Here is a 20,613-nt window from a genome sequence, read left to right as displayed (position 1 = left end):
CCGGTCCTGGTCACCTCCTTATCCTCATCCTGGTTGGTGAGTAACATGGGTGTCGACGCTGTACTCATTCATAAACACACGAGACGAAGACATCAAATGGTCATACATGATTAGGTGGGGCAAAACATTGGGGGAGGAACCTACGAAAGCCCAATGGGAAGACCTATGGAGATGTATCCGCAAGCTGATGCGCTCAGCGCAGACCAGAGAAATGTGGACCAAAATAGTGACTCAATGGCACTACACGCCAGAAAGACTGCAAGCCATGTTTCCCAAAACATCAAATAAATGCTGGAGAGGCTGTGAGGAAGTGGGAACGTGGAGGCATATTTGGTGGGATTGTAAAGGGATAAAACCATCTGGGAAGAAATTAAGGAAGAGATGGGAAAGTGTCACGGCTCGCTCCCCTCGCTCCCGTTCCCGTCACTTGGGGGCATGTTTTGGGGTTTTTTCCCTACTGGACATTTCCTCCGAACCTTATGCTCCAGTGCTGTGATGAATTGGGAGTGCTAAAACCTTATTTTCCAAGTTACTTCCCTTCCGGATCCATCCCTGGTTTTTGGCAGCCAGCATGCTACTTTAATCTAATGACTATGATTCCCAGAATGCCTGGCTCACTGCCTCACCTCCTCCCTTGCAGGACAAGGTTGGGTGGAGGATAGGCAACACCTGTGGCTGCAAGTGCAGCAGGCGGCACACCTGAGGGGTGTGCTCGTTAAGCAGCTTTAAAAGCCTCAGTTTACTTCAGTCCAGCGCTGGTCATTGTTGCAGTGTTCCTGTTGTGACTGGTCCCTTGTTCCTGGTTCCTAGTTTTTGTGCCTGGTTCCTGTTTCTTGTTCCTCTGCCCTGGATTTCGAATTTATGTGCTTAATTGATTTCTGCTTTCTGGATTTCCCTTTCTGTCTTCCTCTGTCTGCAGGCAGCCTTTCTCTGTGCTTTACCCTTTGATGCTGCCCGATTTGCCTGTGTTCTCTGTTTCTTTGAAGCTGTCCTTTGCTACTGAAAAACTTGATGCATTAGTCTTTCCCTTTATAGATTTAGCTTCCTGCCTTTCCTCCTTGGATGGGTGGGAAAGGTTTCCTTTTGTGATATCATTTTCTCTGCTCTTGATCCTTACTTTCTATTGGGATCCATTCCATGTTTTCCATTGCACTTCTGCATTTATTTCCCATTGATTATTAGGTGTGGGGTGCTGTTGTAACTAGTCCCAGTGTGAATGCCCTTTGTTTTCCTCACTATCCTATAATCACTATTCCTACTTGCCCCTTGACTAGGGTCTTATGTATTTAGTTTCCTCCACCCATTGTTGTTATAGCCTTCAGGGTCCCTGTTTGATCAACTGGGTTTGTGGGTTTACTGACATTCAAGTGGTCTTTCCGGTCCTCGTGAGTACTGTTTCTAAGTTCCTTATTCAGTATCATCCAGAGTGTCAGCTCACAGATCCTGGCCTTGCTTGCCCTCTACGTGGGCTTAGCGCTGTCAGTATCTGTAATAGCATAGTGGGTAAGGAGTTTGCCGACTTTCCTTTCAGTCATAAGGAGGTTCTAAGTGCTTACCCCACATCCCTTTTCATATATTGGTATTATAGTTTCACTTTATTTGCACTCCTGGGTTTTAGTATACACGAGTCTTGGGTATTGTATGCACGTTGTTAGATTCAAAGTTGTTCACTGTGTGATTCCGTGCACATTTCCCTTGCCATATTCATTGCCTTCTTCCTTTCTTAACAGAATGACCAGCCGTTATTCCTGTTTGAATATGGCCAGTTTAAGAAAGAAAGGCAGCAAGGCCACTAACACGTTTGTACAGAAAGCTTCCCTTAAGTTTACCTGTGACAATCAAATCACTGATCCTGACTTAAATGAACTCCTTGTTACAAATGGGTATTTATGTGCAAAGTATTTTTCCCACAGGATGGCCCATCGTACATTGCCTGATCCTAGTTCTGTCTTTAATTTTGATCCAGCTTCTATGTCCGCACAAGCCTTAGCAGCGGAAAACAACACACTGCTAGATTTACTACACACGAGTATGTCTGTTGTTGAACCCCATGATTCCGGTTGTGCTTTACCTCAGATTGAACAGTTTCATGATTCAAACATAAAGAATGGAGGGGTTCATTGCATATCTTCTGTTGTCAGCCCTCAGTCTACTGCTTACTCCTCTGCACAAGTACTTACTGTAGTCCCTAATGTCAAGAGGTCTGATGTCAGTAGTCTGCTTAAGGGTAACACAGACCAAGTCGGTAAGAGAGAGTATAGATCACAAAACCTGCAAGCAGTAAATGACAATGTACAATCAGTGCACATCCGGATGGCTAGGGCAGGATCCAGCCCTGATGCCACCATGCCTTCCCCTGTGCCTAGTGATAGGGATGTACAGTTAAGTCGGGGCATGCTAAAAGCTGAACTTGAGGAGTTAAAACAAGAGTACATCACTTTACAAGAGGAGAATAAAACCTTACAGTTTTTTCTGAATACACCTCAAACTTTATCCGTTGATGAAGTGAATACTGTTCAGTCCCTGAGTGCGGAGGTTTTTGTAGGTCATGATACTTGTCAATATGTAAAATCTATTGGGAGTGAAAGTCTTTTTTCTAGCACAGCACTTATTCAGGGCACAGGTTTTGACAATTGTCCTACCGTTTGTCAGGAATTGCCGTTAGCTGAAGATTTACAAGCCACTCCTTTACCTAAGATTTCCTGTGTAGCAGTTTGTCATCATTCTGAGCTTGAACACATACATGCTTCTGATTCCCAAACACAATCCACAATGGTGGCATACACAGAATCAGTCACTACTGTAGGCTTAGGTTCTGCCCTTGATCTAGCTGTTGAGACTGAAGTAGACATTCAAGCTGATGTGGAAAACGATGCTACCTCTGTGTTCGCTCCTCCTTCTGCCAATTTTTGTCACAACGAACTGTCAAAGACAGTACAGAATTCATGTTTTGATGGACTCATTCCACAGTATACTGAACCAGAGACCCGGCAGGCAATTCCTGAACTGTTGATTGTTAATATGCCACTTTCAGAAGCTAAGACAGAGGAATGGACATTTGACGAAATCCTGATTAACAGAGACTTTACTATGGTGATTCCTCTGGTTGATTTTGACTTCTACAAAGGAAGAGACTTTGTGTCATCCACTAAGGAGAGGGACGGCAGGGGTACAGCTCAGTCTTTGGTTACTGGTGCCAAGGAGTCAACCGCCCTAAAGGTGCTTTCCATTCCTGAGCCACAAATGTGTCTGTTTACTTCTGGGACTTCAGTCTGTCCTCCTACAACCATTGACTCTTCGATTATCAAGTGCACGGCTCTGCAAACATCGTTGTCAAACTTGTCTTCAATCAATGCACAATTGCTATGTCTGCCAGTCACTCAAGAGCCTTCACCATGTACGTGGTCAGAGCCAAAGACCTTGACAAGTTTGTCTTCAGCTAACGAGACGGCTCCAGCTTGCATGCCCTCAGCCTCAGAATCTCCTCTGGCATGCCTGTTTTCGGCTACAGTGACTCATCCAGCAGATTATCCTTCAGCCATGGAGCCTCCGGTAGCACATCCTGAGTGCCTGTCTTCGGTCCCAGAGCCTACTGCTAGTTTGGCTTCAGTTCATGAGAGACCTGTATCCTGCTCAGCCTCGCTGCCAATATCGGAGGTGCACCTGTCTACTCTGTCTGATCATGTTGCATATTCTTCTACTTCAGAGTTACCTCCTGAATCCCAACCATTTATTACGGATGAACGTCCAGCCTGCCCTTCTTATGCTTCAGGAGGATCACCAGAAGGCCTGCCTTTTACACAAGTTGATTCTCCCAACTGCTTGACTGTAGAATCAGCGCCTCCCGAATATGCAACATCTGAGTCTGAGACTTCTGCCAGCTCTCTCTTCAGAAGCATCAAGCAGCTGGATCACGACTCGGGAGGGCCTTACATGCAAGGATGTTGGACTTGCCTGGAGTGTTACGAGAGGGAGACGGATAGCATCCGCCATGGCCCAGTCACCGAACAAGTAGCCGACCAGGATAACGGGCTGGACGGTTCGCATTTGGGGGCCGGTTTGGATCAGCCGCTTGACAGCTGTTTTGTTGCCGGATCCGACATGAGCCTGAGGGAGGGGACGGGCACGGCCCCCCAGCTGCTGCACCATCCGGGTGCTAGTAGCCAAAGGAAGGGTATGACTGCTGCAGTTCAAGATGTGCCTGTTATTGCTCCTGCTGCGAGTGTGCCTGATGTACCAAGTACTGCGTCTATCACTCCTATCGGTATGCCAAACGTCCCTGCGGTTGTATCCCACGTGCAACAAGGTGGCTACATGACTGACACCAGGAGTGCCAGCCTTGTACAACCCATTGGACTTCCAGGCCCCCAAGGTGTGGAACAGATGCAGTCGAACCTTGGTCACCCTCAACCACAGGCCTTTAACCAGATGGATGATGGGAGAAGATCCGAACCTCTACCTCGGCTGCCACCTTCTTGTTCTGAACATGAACATTTCCTGAAACCTGCTATTTTCTCACCTCCTGTGTGTCCGCTCTCGGCAGGGAGGCTACCAGGGCATCTACCATTGTCTAAAGCATGTTGCACCAGCCGGCCTCCCTGCTCAATGATGTATGAGTGTTCGCTCCCAGAGACTGAGCTTCCTGGACCTTCCAACTCTGCTTCGGGTCCTGCAAGTCCTTCATGCCTTTCTTCGACCCATGAGTCTCTTCCTCACCGAAAACCTGCCTATGGCTCTTCTAGACTGCGGCCTGATTCTATTCATTCCAGTCCCTCTGCTTTTGCCCTCGGGTCATCGTTTCCATCAGTGCCACCTCCGAAGACAAAGGGCTCCTGTCATGGTAGGAAGATGTTTTGTGTGGGTGACGGCCGCCTGGAGTCAGCCGTGGGAGGGGGTATAGTGTCACGGCTCGCTCCCTTCGCACCCGTTCCCGTGACTTGGGGGCATGTTTTGGGGTTTTTTCCCTACTGGACATTTCCTCCGAACCTTATGCTCCAGTGCTGTGATGAATTGGGAGCGCTAAAACCTTATTTTCCAAGTTACTTCCCTTCCGGATCCATCCCTGGTTTTTGGCAGCCAGCATGCTACTTTAATCTAATGACTATGCTTCCCAGAATGCCTGGCTCACTGCCTCACCTCCTCCCTTGCAGGACAAGGTTGGGTGGAGGATAGGCAACACCTGTGGCTGCAGGTGCAGCAGGCGGCACACCTGATGGGTGTGCTCGTTAAGCAGCTTTAAAAGCCTCAGTTTACTTCAGTCCAGCGCTGGTCATTGTTGCAGTGTTCCTGTTGTGACTGGTCCCTTGTTCCTGGTTCCTAGTTTTTGTGCCTGGTTCCTGTTTCTTGTTCCTCTGCCCTGGATTTCGAATGTATGTGCTTAATTGATTTCTGCTTTCTGGATTTCCCTTTCTGTCTTCCTCTGTCTGCAGGCAGCCTTTCTCTGTGCTTTACCCTTTGATGCTGCCCAATTTGCCTGTGTTCTCTGTTTCTTTGAAGCTATCCTTTGCTACTGAAAAACTTGATGCATTAGTCTTTCCCTTTATAGATTTAGCTTCCTGCCTTTCCTCCTTGGATGGGTGGGAAAGGTTTCCTTTTGTGATATCATTTTCCCTGCTCTTGATCCTTACTTTCTATTGGGATCCATTCCATGTTTTCCATTGCACTTCTGCATTTATTTCCCATTGATTATTAGGTGTGGGGTGCTGTTGTAACTAGTCGCAGTGTGAATGCCCTTTGTTTTCCTCACTATCCTATAATCACTATTCCTACTTGCCCCTTGACTAGGGTCTTATGTATTTAGTTTCCTCCACCCATTGTTGTTATAGCCTTCAGGGTCCCTCTTTGATCAACTGGGTTTGTGGGTTTACTGACATTCAAGTGGTCTTTCCGGTCCTCGTGAGTACTGTTTCTAAGTTCCTTATTCAGTATCATCCAGAGTGTCAGCTCACAGATCCTGTCCTTGCTTGCCCTCTACGTGGGCTTAGCGCTGCCCGTATCTGTAATAGCATAGTGGGTAAGGAGTTTGCCGACTTTCCTTTCAGTCATAAGGAGGTTCTAAGTGCTTACCCCACATCCCTTTTCATATATTGGTATTATAGTTTCACTTTATTTGCACTCCTGGGTTTTAGTATACATGAGTCTTGGGTATTGTATGCACGTTGTTAGATTCAAAGTTGTTCACTGTGTGATTCCGTGCACATTTCCCTTGCCATATTCATTGCCTTCTTCCTTTCTTAACAGAAAGATGTTTCCAGATGTGAGGATGTTAGGAGAAGGGGTCTGGCTGTGCGGAATGAGAGACCAAACAGCAAAAAAATTTAAAAAGACTCAATGGAGAGGTTTCATGGGGCTCCTCATAGCAGCATGGTCAACCATCGCCCAGAACTGGAAAAACAAAGACACCCCACTAACATACACATGGCTACAAAAGGTGTGGGCCCACATAACAATGGAAAAGTTTACGCACACGCTCCAGGGCACGAAAGACAAATTTGCAATGGAATGGGAAGGGATTCTGGACTATCTTCAGTCAGACTTTATGGATCAATGGTGTCCCCATAACATCAAGGTATCGGACATCTTCAATGCATGAATAAGTTCCCGGAATGCCGGACTTTAGAGCCCCAGGGGGAGAGGGAGAAGGGGGGGGAATGTTGTCTGTATTGTGATGTTCAGTTATGTAAAACCAATAAACATATGTTTTAAAAAAAAATATTCAGGAAGCATAAATAACAATCCTAACCGCAATGTTGCCCTCCTATAGGCAGATAGTGGCAACAGACGAACTGCTACGAATCCAAAGCATCAGAGACAGGAAACCAGACCATTAATATGATTATCTTTGTTCTTCGAACCATTGAGCCACAAATATAAATATAAAAGTGAGTACCAAGCTTATTACTTTGTGCAAGTCCTGGCCCTTCTAGAATCTCTTCCCCTAAGAAAAGGGTGACTTGAGAAAATTAATAATAATGTCTGTATTTTGAACAAATGTGTTTTGTAAGCTAGACAGCAACAAGACAAATAGCATCTTCTGACATGTGAAGTGCCTTTCTTTATTTTCAATGTACACTTTGTTTTTCTTTAGTTGTGTATGAACCAAAGTCCAATGTGGGACGATCCCTCCTGAAGATCTGTCAATAGAATTATGACAGTGAAACACGTGTAGAGGACTGCTTGAACGCTGTTATTTTTGAGAAATGTTCTAAACAAACAATCCTAAGAACAAAATCTGGAAATAAAAGACATCTGCAAACTTCCAAAGAATTCTTGTCTACCTGTCAAAAGAAAGATCATTGACACAAGAAAGCATAAACTCATTAACACTTACTGAGCGCACTAAGAAGTGTTCCTTTGTTTCGCATCTTCTATTCTCATATCCAGGCCTGTCCAAGTTATGGCGGTAGATAAAAAAGAAAATCATAATTATACTACAGCTGGATCCTACCACCTCATAAAGGAAGTCTGCCTCAACTCCATATACAAAGACAATTGAGATAGACTTCTCACTCCCAGACAGACAAAGCTCCTAGGCAATTTGCTAGCAGCAGCCATCCAATGTATAACATCCCAATGGAAAAACCAAGACCCCACCAACCCCATCTCACAGAACACGGTGGAACTCCATCTGCCTGTTACATAAACTAGAACAAATATTGTGTGAGGATACACACTCACTAATACATTTTTCATATAGTTGGAGTTCTCTAGAGAACTTCCTATGCTCCATCCATCCCAAGAGCACCTCCAAAATCAATTCCCAGAGGTCTGCAAGCCTCCCTAATCAATCATAGTTAGTACCATTGATAGCACTTCCCCTGTATGTTTGGAACTGTAACATAGATGGCAAAATAAGTCTAAGAGTGAACCTGGTTGGGTTGCCTGTGCTCTATTGCTGCTTCCCCTCCTCCCATACAAAAAACACAGTACAGCCATCCAAACAACTCACGCTACTCCCTACCAGATAGGTGTTTCACTAGCTCCTTTAACCACTTCAAGAACCTAGCACACTACGGAAACTCTCATGTAGCATTTCTCACCCACCAACAAGACAACCTTCCTTGTGACACAGGCATGACAGTACAGTACAACGTCTATGATATGCTCGATTTATAGTAGTTTCCTCTTTTCTACCTTGCCAGGCTATCCTCTATTCTACTTATTCTCTGTCTCTCTACTTATGCCGTTCCTTCACTCTATATTCAACAGTTTACAGCTACCAAATAATAAACACACACAAGGTATACAATGGGTGCCCACCCATACACCATGAAAACATGTATTAAAGAACTTCAGCAGTGAGTCTATATTGCTACCTTACTGGATTTATGCAAATTGCTGTCCTATGTGTTGGAACTGGAGGAAATCTGTGGGAAACTCTACTCTCTATTTTTTACAACCTTCTTCTCTCTCCTTTCCCTTACTGCCCTACATTCTCCTTCACCTCCCCTTTTTCCCTCAACTTGACCCTCCCACGTGGTCTATCTCTCCGTGCCCTTTCATGCGCCCTAACAGTAGCGGTATACAACATCATGTAACTGTTAAATATCTCTTACTCTCTATCTCAATGAGTTTTACCCGTTTTGGTTCATAGCAACACATTGTGATATTGTGGCACCCCATGAATACCAGCAGTCTGACCCAACACCATTGTACATGATCTCATCCAATGTCTTTCTTGGGGGTAGTGTGGAGCAGCACCTATAATGTTTGCTGTTCTTTTACAAAACTACAATACAAATATTTCCACAATAAAAACAATAAAAAAGCAACAACATATGGCACGTTATTTGGCACAGAGAAGCCATATGCTGGTTGTTGCAATGGCACGTTATTTGGCCCGAAGGAGCCTCTGCTGGTTGTTGCTTGTGTAAGGAACTCATTGTGGCAACAGTAAAGACAGACATAAGTGATCACAGTTGAAGGGTGTTTATTAAACTGTATGCAGGTTGCAAAAACACCTAATCTAAACCTAAGTCTAAGATGGGAGCAAGCATCAACCATCAAATGAAAAATAAGGCAGTCCTAGTGGTGTCATGTCAAATAAAAAGGGCCTATAATAAAAAACTTATTGCCAAACCTTACAACTAATACAAAATGGGTGTGAGATAGTTTTCAAGAAAAGAAGCAGTGTTCTTAAACAATATTTCAGGATGCGGTAGCTGGGGTCTCCCTTCCCCACGTTTTGAGCACGGGGTCAGATGGGATCTTGGAGCACAGTACACTCTTGAGCTTCCCCAGCATGAGACGAAAGTTCTGCTTTCAGCCATCAGGGCCGTCGATGGCCAAGTCTTGTTTCGTTTGAAAGTCTCTTGGAGCTTTAGACTTTGCCCCTCTTTACTGGCATCCCTCCTTCAGGTTCACTCTTGCTGTTTCAATACTTTCAATACTGGCGGGATTCACTTCCATTTTACTTTCACAATGCGGGATTCACTTCCCTTGCACTTCTTAACTAATTGTATATCAAAGTCTTTTGATTGTACTGGGATTTTGCTTGACCTCCTGTATGACCACTTTGACCTGTTTTGGCAGCTCTCCTATGGCCTTCTGGTATCTGTAGTTTTACTTAACATGGGATCGACCAGAGTTTCTCGAGTTAGCACCCATGTGGCGCCCTCTTCCTTCTGCAGCTGGTCTTCCCTTAACACATGTGCAGCTCTTTGAACTTCTCTCAACGTGTCACTTTGCGACTTTGATTCAACACAGCCCGGTTCTTATCGGTTTCTCCCTCTGACTCACCAGCAGTAATGAACCGCTTGGCTTTTCTCTTTACTAGAGTCAAGGCCGGTACCACGGTTGCGGGAGCTTCCCACGCTCCCGCTTATCAGCATAGACACGCTGTGGGCACCTCCGGCATCTGCTGCAACACACTTGATCTATTGTCCTCGGTCTTAAGATTCCTTCTGTGGAGGTTTTGCAGGTTTGCGTCGAAAAGGACCAGCTTGAGTCTCTCCTTGATATTCGCTGACTTTCACTTCCTCTTGAACTGCCGAGTCTGAATAGCCATCTTGTCGTGCTGTCTGCCTCGCTCCTACTGTGCTCTCTTGCGCCACCTTTTATCACTATGGGGAAAGGAAAAGGCTGTCAGGTGTGTGTGATTTGAGTTAATATGCCTGACTCTGCCTGACCCTTGGGTTGGGACATGTCAGGTAAACAGTTTTAACATCAGTCTGGTTTTTATCACAGTGTAAAAAAGGGTTTGTATTGAAAAAAGAGGGCCCTAAGGGCCCTACGGAGTCGGATGGGGGAAAGGTGCCATAAGAAAGAAGGTGGTTAGGTAACTCAGAAAGGTAGGATTTGTATGGTTTGTGAAATGAACAGGAATGACAAGGATTCTTATCGTAAAATAAACAGGGGAAATTGTGGGAATGGTAGGGTTTGGTCAAAGATGACCGGGAGTTTGAAAAATAATAAAGAGACGAGGAGAAGAGTAACCGGGAGTATTCGGATAGCAACCAGCAAAAGCGGGATTCTGAAAGTTGTGGTTCTTAGCAAGTTTACCAGATGTGAATGGGTTTTTGGCTTTACCTTTGGGTAAGGGAGATTCAATGGGTGGAAGGGATGATGAGCGGGAATAGCTTATAAAAGCTTCAGGGACTTTGTTCCCCTCACCATCCTCCCTGTGATGGTACTGCGTCTCACCAGGGGTATTCCCTCGAGCATAACCCTGAGTTCCCCCACCCAGGTGATCCTCCCCCACTGGTCCAGCCCCAGGAACTGGATCCAACAGTGTGTCATGGCCACTGGACAATGGCACGTGTTTTTGCCACCTACAGGGTCCAAATGGACCCAGTCCTGGTGCCTCTGGCATCATGTTCATGCAAAAGTGTGCTTTGCACACTTTGTGCCTAAGGCACGTGCATCCAGGCCGGCCGTGGTCATAGGAGAACATTGGGGAGCATGTGCAAGAACATCTGGGAGTGGCAAGGTGGAGCCACAAGGCGGGGCCAAAGGGAGGGGCCGAGGCCAGCCTATTTAAGGCCAACCCACCTGACTATTGGCGCTTCGCGTTAGTCTGCTTTCTGCAGCGTAACACTTACCGCCGCCTTCAGAGTTCTTACCTGTTTTCCAGCTCATCACCTCGACGCGCATCCCCTGGGTTCCAGTCTATTGCTGAGAGCGCATCTTACCCGGCTCCAGCTACACCATTGCGGAGAGCGCATTTTACCTGGCTCCAGCTAGACCATCGTGGAGAGAGTGCATCTTACCCAGCTCCAGCTACACCATTACGGAGAGCGCATCTTACCTGGCTCCAGCTACACCATCGCGGAGAGCTCATCTTACCTGGCTTCAGCTACACCATCGCTGTAAGCACACCTTACCTGTCTCTTGCACTCCATCGCCTGCAGCGCATTGCATCTTACCTGATGTCCATAGTCATCAGAGTTGGAGCGCATCCTCACCTGTTCCGAACATCGCGCTATGCGAGAGCTTATCTTCCATCTATTATCTTCACAGAGTCATCCATCCTGCAACCGCGGACAGGCCTTCGAACAGCCGCTTCTCGCTTGACGCTGCCCGGCCTTCCCTGCAAGAGAAAAGAGCACACAAGGTTAGAAACTGCAGAAATAACTTACGCTTGGACGCGCAATACCTTAGCCTTGCTTTCTACCCTTAAAGCCAACTCACCATCTATTTGAAAGCTTTGCTATCCTCTTGGGCAACTTTGGGGCACGCCCAAAACACTGCGACTCCGAGAAGCCATCTTCACACCTATAGGGGAGAGAAAAGACATTGCAAGAATTACAAACTATCATCACAGCAAAAAGACGTTGCAAGAATTACGAACTATAATCACAGCAAAAAGACATTGTATAAGAATACAGACAATAATCATTGTTAAGAACACTTACCTTCCAAGTGGTTGGTCGCAGCCACCTGGGCCGCTACATCCACGGGCCAGTGGAGCAACTAGGTCCATCCAAGGCGCCCCTGCTAATGAGAAGCAGGACGGAGAGCTCATCCTTACAAGAAATCAGAGGCATTGCCAGCAACCAGAGCAGTCGACATTGCAGCAGTTGGGGGAGAAACCCGATCCAGGGGAGCCAAGTCCACGGAGGGCTCCAACTGTGTCCCAACGTCCCTGCAGAGACCAGGTGAGCGTAACACAACGATGGCTGTATCCTCACCACCTGAATGTTTTCTGCTCCTGTGGGCCTGGTGTAAGTGCCATCAAGCCAGCAAAACATGCCCAGAGGGGGCCACGAGGTAAGGTTCGGTGGTGGGAGCTAGTGTCAAGTTGCGGGATTGGCATGTGATGGTTGCGCCCGGAGAAAGGCAGGGTAGTGGTCCAAGGTGGTTACCTGAGACAGATGGACAATGTGGTGTGCCAGGATGGCATAGTTTGTACATGGTGAGTATGAAGGGGGTGAACCGGATAGGTCTGGTTGGGAGCCGAGGCGGCCCGGGGCAATTGTGCCAGAGTCAGATAAGGTTGTTTAAGGACATGGGGTGGGTATTGTTAGGAAGGTTGGCAAGGCCCACAGAGGAGATTGATTTCACTGCACAATGCGAATGGCGGTTATAATTTCTCATATAACAAATAAAATTTGTGATCACTGTTGAGGCCAAGTGTGACAAATCTGTATTTACAAATTAGTTTTGCTTCCCGTTGTCGTAGGTGTAGCTCTCTGTCACTGCCTCTGGCATCTGCTGGTACAGTTTCTAGCCCCACAAAGCTTATGTTCTCTTTGTTGTCACGTTGATGTTGCTCCTGCCAGTGGGTTGCTAGTGGATATCTCGACTCTTGAGAATGCAGTGATCCCAGGTGTTCGCGAATCCTGGTTCTTAGTTCCCTCTGGATACTGCCAATATACTTGTGGTCATATACACAGATTATGGCATATATAACAAACTTTGATTTGCAATTAATATAGTGGTTTATCACATGTTTGTCAGTGCCATTGAAAGTCACTGTTTTAGTGTTTTGTGCATGCTTACACATATTGCATGAACCGCATTTGTAGAAGCCTACTGGTTTGGTACTTGTTAGCCAATTCTCTGCGACTCTGGGGTTAGGTGTCACAAAGGATGGGCTGAGGATCGTCCTAAGGGTTTTAGCCTTGGTGTATGTTAATGATGGTTTGGTCGGCAACCATCTCCTGATGTCTTCATCTATCTCAAGGATATGCCAATGTCTGTTCAGGATTTTCTGTACATGGTGGCTGTTGCTGCAGTACTTGGTGATATAGCAGATTTTGTTTGTTTCTTCCATGGTACTTCTGGTTGTTTCTCTTGGCGTCAGTTGTGTTGGGCGTTTTCTCTTAACTGCCATGTCAATGGCTGACTTGATAGCTTGCTGTGGTAGCCTCTTACAGAAAATCTTTGTTCAAGGACAGAGCATTCCTTTTTAAAATGCGCTTGAGTGCTGCAGTTCCTTTTGGCTCAAATGAATTCTCCTTTGGGAATGTTATTGATGACTGATTTTCTGTGGCAGCTGGTGGCGTGGAGTACAGAATTAACGTCAGTCGGCTTCCTGTAGGTTGTGGTGGCCAATTCGGTTCCAACAGGACTGATTGTAATGTCGAGAAAGTCAATGGAGGTTTTGCTTGATGTGCCGGACAGTTTACACCCAAAATTATTATCATTTAGGTATTCTTGAACACATGCCAGTTGTTCCATGGATCCAGACCATATAATGAGGATATCGTCAATATAGCGAAACCATTTGTGCACATGTTTGTTGAAGTCTTGGTTGCAGAAGGCATGCAACTGTTCGAATTGGTGCATGAAGAGGTTTGCCATGGACGGGGCATATGTCGCCCCCAAGGCTATTCCTTTGGTCTGTCTGAAGTATTGTTGGCAAGTTAGAACTCGAGGAGTTCCTTGGTTAGTTCCAGGTGTGAGCAGAAAGACGCTGATGCTTTAGAAAAAGCAGTCTATGGCTTTGAGAACGAAAATGTGGTCAATGGCTGTGTATAGGGCCTTGACATCCAGTGTTACTAGGATGTAGTTGGGTTGCCATGTGACATCTTGCAGCAATAGTAAAGTGTGCATAGTGTCCTATAGAAATGTTGGGATTTTCGGAACCTCTGGAGTAAGTACATTGTTAATGTACTTGCTGAAGGTTTCAGTTATCCATCCGATCGTGCTTAATATTGGACGTCCTTCTGGGATCTTGTTGAATTCCTTGTGGACTTTGGCAAGAAATATATTGTCGGCATCCTAGGCTGTTTGGGTTGCAGGTATTTATGTTCTTTATCGGTCAGTAGTCCCTGCCGATGCCATTTCGTTAATAATGCATTAGCAGCGAGTGCTATATCCCTGGTGGGGTTGCTCTTGAGTGTTTCATAGCACCCAAGTGTTGTCAAGTGTGTCATGGCCATGGTTACATGGTCTATTTTGTCCATTAGAACCACATTTCCCCCTTTGTCTGCTTCTTTGATTATGATCTCATTGCTGTCTTGAAGAGACTTCAAGGCCCGCTTTTCTTGGTTTGTGATGTCATGTCCTTTCTGTGACCCTTTTTCTCCCACTTCCCCCTTTGCTTCCACACTCTCCTCACCTGAGCTGTTTGAGTCGATGCCTTCGGTGGACAGGTTTCGCCTGGCGAGGTAGTCTTTCTCCTTTTTTGGTGGTAATTGCCTGTCACGGAGGGAAGCCACAGTGAACGCTGATGGAACAGCACGCCTGTGGCTCCCTCCCTGGGAGCAAGCCGATACACAAGGGAAAAAGCCAGGCGGCAGAAAAAACCCTTGTCAGGTGCCGAACTGCACTCTGTCCGACTCCAAGTATGAACTTCCGAAGTGATGTTGCAGACAGAAATGAAGGATGTAGCAGGAAGAGGTGCGGACTCAAAACGGCAGGGATCCATAGCAAACGTGAAGCCAGAAGGCGTGACTGGTATCCCATGCAGCCCGGCAGGACACAGGAAGTAAAGGACTCTGGTAAGAGAAGAGAAAGCTGAATAATAGGAAGTAGACTGGGAATCCAATTGGAGAGGAGCGCAGGGTAAACCGAGAGGAGAAAGCAGAAAGAGCAAAGGCACCGTGTCTCGAAGGAGGGAGACGCGACCCGGACGAAGGAACCGGAATGAAACCGGTAAGAGGCAAAGTAACAAAGAAAAGGAAAACTTCGTGCAGAGGACTAAGTTAGTAACAGAACAAAAGCACTGACGATCCAGACGGAGTGTCAGCAAACAGCGCAAACCCAGAAGCTGGGAACACTATTCAGAGGGGCTGCAACGCAGAGTCCACCGGGAGGAGGAGGAGTAAATACTCCCGGCGGGCTCCGCGCTGAGGGAACTGTGACAGCTGCTAGAGCCGTAAAATAGAGAAAGGACTACCAGTCTCTAAACCCATACTGCCAGCAATATCGCGGAAGTATCCGCCAGTCTCGGCGGCGGCGGATGACAGTATGCCCCCCTCCAGTGCGTGAAAACCCCGGCTTACCTGGATGTAAGCGGTGGAATCTGGATATTAACCTAGGGGCATGTATCTGTGAAGCGGGTTCCCACGAGTCCTCCGACTCGGGGTAACCCTTCCAAGACAGTAAGTATTCCAAACGACCTCAATAATACCTAGAGTCCCATATGGAAGACACCTCATATTCATCCTTGTTCTTCTCAGGAAAGAGAACTTGACGGGGAACCTTTCTGCAGTGGGGGTCAGGTATGAAGGGTTTGAGAAGGGAAGAATTAAATACTGGATGAATGCGACTGAGGGTAGAAGGGAGCTGAAGCCTATAAGTGACAGGATTGACTCTAGAACGGACAGGGAAAGGACCCAAGAAACAAGGAGATAGTTTAGAAGGATGTGTCCATTTGGGTAAGAATCTGGTGGACAACCACACCTTGTCGCCTGGCTCCAACCTCGGGCATTCTTTGCGATGCTTGTCAGCCTGCTCCTTATTGTGTCTTCTACTGTCTTCCAGGCTTCGTAAAGCGGAGGTCTGAGCTGATGCAATGTTCTGTAGAACTTGTTCTGCAGCCGGGGAATTGGTGAGGCTTGGAACATTGAGCAGAAATGATTTGGGGTGAACTCCGTAAGTACAGTAGAAAGGGGAAAGACCGATGGCAGAATGCTTGGTGTTGTTGTATGTGAATTCTGCTGTGGGAAGCAGAGAAACCCAATTGTCCTGGTGTTCATTGATGTAACATCTCAGGTACTGCTCCAAAGTGGCATTGAGGCATTCGGTCTGGCCGTTGGTTTGAGGATGAAATCCGAGGAAAGCGCTCTTTCAATACCTAGTCTGACACAAAGAGCCTTCCAAAACTTTGAGATGTACTGGCTCCCTCGATCAGAAATAATCTTGTCCGGGATGCCATGTAATTTGAAGATGTCTCTGGCAAAAACTTCAGCCATTCTCGCTGCGCTGGGAAGACCCGGAAGGGGAGAGAAATGTGCCATTTTAGAAAACGTATCCACCGTGACCATTATACATGTACATGATTCGGACAGAGGCAGATCCACTATGAAGTCCGTGGATATAAGTCCCCATGGTTGAGTGGGGAGTTCCGCTTGTGTCAGTAGTCCAATGGGTTTGTCTGTAGGGTATTTGGCTCTGGCGCAGGTGGGACATGCTTGTACGTAATCCAACGTGTCTCTTCTCAGATTTGGCCAGAGGAATTACTCTTAAGATCAGCTCCATGGTATCTTCTGAGCCTCTATGGCCCGCAGTGCGAGGATTGTGGCACCAGTTTAGTATCTTCTGGCGTAACAGACCAGATGGGATGTATAGACGATTCTTGTAGCATACCCAGCCATCTTTCTCCTGGTAATGGGAATTAGGATGAAGTGGTAATTGAGCATACTCCGGTCTAACCGTGGCTTTCACGTCTTGAAGGAAAGAGCTTACCAGAACCAGGATTTGGTTCCTCCGAAACAGTGGTTCCAAGCGATCTGAAGACTTCTCCTTACTCATATCCTTGCGGGACAGTGCGTCGGCCAAGCGATTCAAAGTTCCGGGAATGTAGGTGATGTAAAAATCGTATTGAGAAAACAGATAGGCCCACCGGGCCTCTCGTGAATTTGAACACGCCATGTCTTGCAGTACCCTCAGATTCTTGTGATCTGTCCGAATGGTAAACCGATGTCGTGCCCCCATAAGCAGATGCCGCCACTCTTCGCATGCTAACTTCATCGCCAATAGTTCTTTTTCAAGAACCGAGTAGTTTAGTTGGCTGGGGGAGAGGGTTTTAGACAGATAAGCCACAGGATGTTCCACTTCATTAACTGTCTGTAACAAAACTGCTCCAATGGCTATGGCAGAGGCATCTGTCTCCAAGATGAAGGGTAATGTCTGGTCCAGATGCCATAGTATGGGGACAGAACAGAAGAGTCCTTTGAGAAGGGAAAAGCTACGTTCAGCTTCAGTTGACCAGTGAAAATGGAGAGCATCCTTCTTGAGTAGACGGGTAATGGGATACACCACTTCAGAGAAGTTTGGTATGAATCGTCTGTAGAAATTGGATAAACCAAGAAATCTTTGTACTTCTCGAACTGAAGTAGGGGCAGGCCAGTCACGAATAGCTTGAACCTTGTTGCGATCAATGGCAATACCCTCCGCTGATAAGATGTACCCTAGATATGGTACCGAAGGAACTGCAAAAATGCACTTCTCGGCTTTGACCAAAAGTTGGTTTCTTTGAAGACGATCCAAAAACTGAGTGACATGAGGAATATGTTCTTCCATGTTGGAGGAAAAAAATGAGAATGTCGTCCAGATAGATAATTACAGAAATGGTGAGCATATCGGAAAACATTTGGTCCATAAACCGTTGAAATACAGCGGGAGCGTTCACCAGGCCAAATGGCATTACCCGGTATTTGTATAATCCGAATGGAGTGCGAAAGGCGGTCTTCCACTCATCGCCTTTGGCTACACGCGGAGCAGATGGTATGCATTCCTTAAATCGAGTTTAGTGAACACTTTAGCGCCCTGAACTGCTTCAATGATGTCTGTGTTGAGAGGCATCGGATAGCGATCCCGGATGGTGACCTTGTTTAGACCCCTGTAATCTATACAGGGTCTAAGCTCGTCAGTACCTCTCTTCTTAATAAAGAACAAAGAAGCCCCAGCGGGGGATTTTGAGGGCTAAATAAGGCCATTCTTCAAGTTGGTATCCAGATAACCTCTTAGTACATTTTTCTCTGACAGTGTGAGGGAGAACATTCTTCCAAATGGTACTAAAGCGTTAGTCTCTATGTCAATGGTGCAGTCCTCTGGTCGGTGTGGGGGTAATCTGGCATGATGATTCTCTTGAAACACTTCTTCAAAAGGTGAGCAGAATCGGGGTAGCGCATGCACTCCAAGATGGGTATCCGGGATGATTGTTACAGACTGTAAATCACACCGATCTTTTAAGGGAAGGCAATTCGTAGTACAGTAGGTAGAAGAAAAGCTCAACTGGTTGTTCGTCCAATCAATACGAGGATTGTGTCTCCGGAGCCATGGAATCCCAAGAATTATGGGGAAATGGGCTGCTCCTATGATGTCGAACTTCAGCCTCTCAGTGTGATGGTTGATAGTCAAGAACAGATCCTCCGTGGAATGAGTGATTAGACCGGAGGACAAAGGGGATCCATCTACATCTTCGACCTGTTGGCCTTCTTGACGGGCGATCCTGCGTAGGCCTACTTTATCAGCCCACAAGGTATCAACGAAGTTGCCTGCAGCTCTGCAGTCCAACAGGGCTAAAGACTCGACTTGCTTACCCTCCACTTTGAGGGCCACGGACAAAACCATGAGTCTTGAATCTTCTTGGGAATCCGGAGCTGACACTGAGAGAGAAACGTAGGGACGAGAAATGGAACTTGATGACCCAAGGATGCCTGTCCCTACTGGCGCCGAGGGAAGTCGTTTCCCGATTTCCTGTTGGGTACCTCCATGCAGTCTTTCAAGAGATGCTGATCCGAACCACAGTAGGCACATAGTCCTTTTTCTCTCTGTCTTCGTCTTTCCGCTGCTGATAGGGGTGTCCTAGTACCTCCAATTTGCATAGGTTCGTCTGAAGACTTAGAAGGAGAGAGAGAAGGGGAAGGATGCGAAAGAGGGTCCACCAAAGATCCTGAAGTGCGTTGCTTGCAACGGTCAGATCTTCTTTCTTGAAGTGTAAACTCTATGTGGAGAGCGGCTGCGAGTAGATCAGAAAAAGTTGGTGAACGTGGAGATCTGGCTAGTTCGTCTTTAATCTCCTCCCTTAAGCCCCTCCGAAAGATGGCGTACTGGGCGGGTTCCGGCCAACCTGCCCCAGCCGCCAAGGTCTTGAAGGAAGAAATGTAGGATAGGACATCCAAAGAACCTTGTCTTACGTCCAACAGTTCCTCACAAGCGGTAAAAGACAACTCAGGTCTTTCGAAGGTCTGTTTAAGCAGGTTCTGGAATCCCGTAAAGTCATGCAGTATGGCATTTGCACTGGTTACCAGAGGAGTTGCCCACGCCAATGCATTCCCAGTCATATTTGAGATTAGGAATCCAACCTTGGCCTAATCGGTAGCGAAAGTGCGGGGTCTAAACGTGAAATAGACGGTACAAGCCTCCAGGAACTCTTTTATCCTTTTGGGAGAACCATCAAACTTTCCCGAGGAGAGTGGCATGGGAGGTAATTCCACGGTAGGATGTTCTCTAGCCGATACCATTTGTTTGAGAATAGTGTTCTCTGTCTTCACTCCCTGTAGCTCTACAGACATAGGCTAGAAAGCCTTCCAAAGCTCTTGAACTTGTTCCTCCGCCGACATCTTGTTATGTTTGGGCGTTGCAATCTGTCCTTTCTGTGACCCTTTTTCTCCCACTTCCCCCTTTGCTTCCACACTCTCCTCACCTGAGCTGTTTGAGTCGATGCCTTCGGTGGACAGGTTTTGCCTGGCGAGGTAGTCTTTCTCCTTTTTTTGTGGTAATTGCCTGTCACGGAGGGAAGCCACAGTGAACGCTGATGGAACAGCACGCCTGTGGCTCCCTCCCCGGGAGCAAGCCAATACACAAGGGAAAAAGCCAAGCGGCAGAAAAAACCCTTGTCAGGTGCCGAACTGCACTCTGTCTGACTCCAAGTATGAACTTCTGAAGTGATGTTGCAGACAGAAATGAAGGATGTAGCAGGAAGAGGTGCGGACTCAAAACGGCAGGGATCCGTAGCAAACGTGAAGCCAGACGGCGTGACTGGTATCCAATGCAGCCCGGCAGGACACAGGAAGTAAAGGACTCAGGTAAGAGAAGAGAAAGCTGAATAATAGGAAGTAGACTGGGAATCCAATTGGAGAGGAGCCCAGGGTAAACGGAGAGGAGAAAGCAGAAAGAGCAAAGACACCGGGTCTCGAAGGAGGGAGACGCGACCCGGACGAAGGAACCAGAATGAAACCGGTAAGAGGCAAAGTAACAAAGAAAAGGAAAACTTTGTGCAGAGGACGAAGTTAGTAACAGAACAAAAGCACTGACGATCCAGACGGAGTGTCAGCAAACAGCGTAAACCCGGAAGCTGGGAACACTGTCCAGAGGGGCTGAGGGAACTGGGACGGCTGCTAGAGCCATAAAATAGAGAAAGGGCTACCAGTCTCTAAACCCATACTGCCAGCGATACCGCGGAGGTATCCGCCAGTCTCGGTGGCGGCGGATGACATGTTATCCATTTTAGTATTCTGTCTTGATTTCATACGATCTTCCATTGCGTGTAGGTCACGT

The 20,613-nt window shown here is 46.9% G+C and overlaps 1 long non-coding RNA gene across 2 annotated transcripts in view; it reads right to left on the bottom strand.

Annotated features, from left to right (window-relative positions):
• The window catches only part of LOC138515963 (uncharacterized), a 230,750-nt gene that overhangs the window by 146,460 nt on the left and 63,677 nt on the right, over positions 1–20,613 (bottom strand). For both annotated transcript variants that reach the window (XR_011282186.1, XR_011282187.1), the window contains exon 2: positions 7,331–7,385. This is a non-coding gene — a long non-coding RNA (uncharacterized lncRNA). The remainder of the gene's footprint in view (positions 1–7,330; positions 7,386–20,613) is intronic.

This window comes from Ambystoma mexicanum, chromosome 6q, assembly GCF_040938575.1.
Source record: "Ambystoma mexicanum isolate Mex_15411 chromosome 6q, UKY_AmexF1_1, whole genome shotgun sequence".
Taxonomy (NCBI): Eukaryota; Metazoa; Chordata; class Amphibia; order Caudata; family Ambystomatidae; genus Ambystoma; species Ambystoma mexicanum.
The sequence above is the reverse complement of the archived record's forward strand: the minus strand, read 5'-3'. Positions and strand labels throughout refer to the sequence as shown.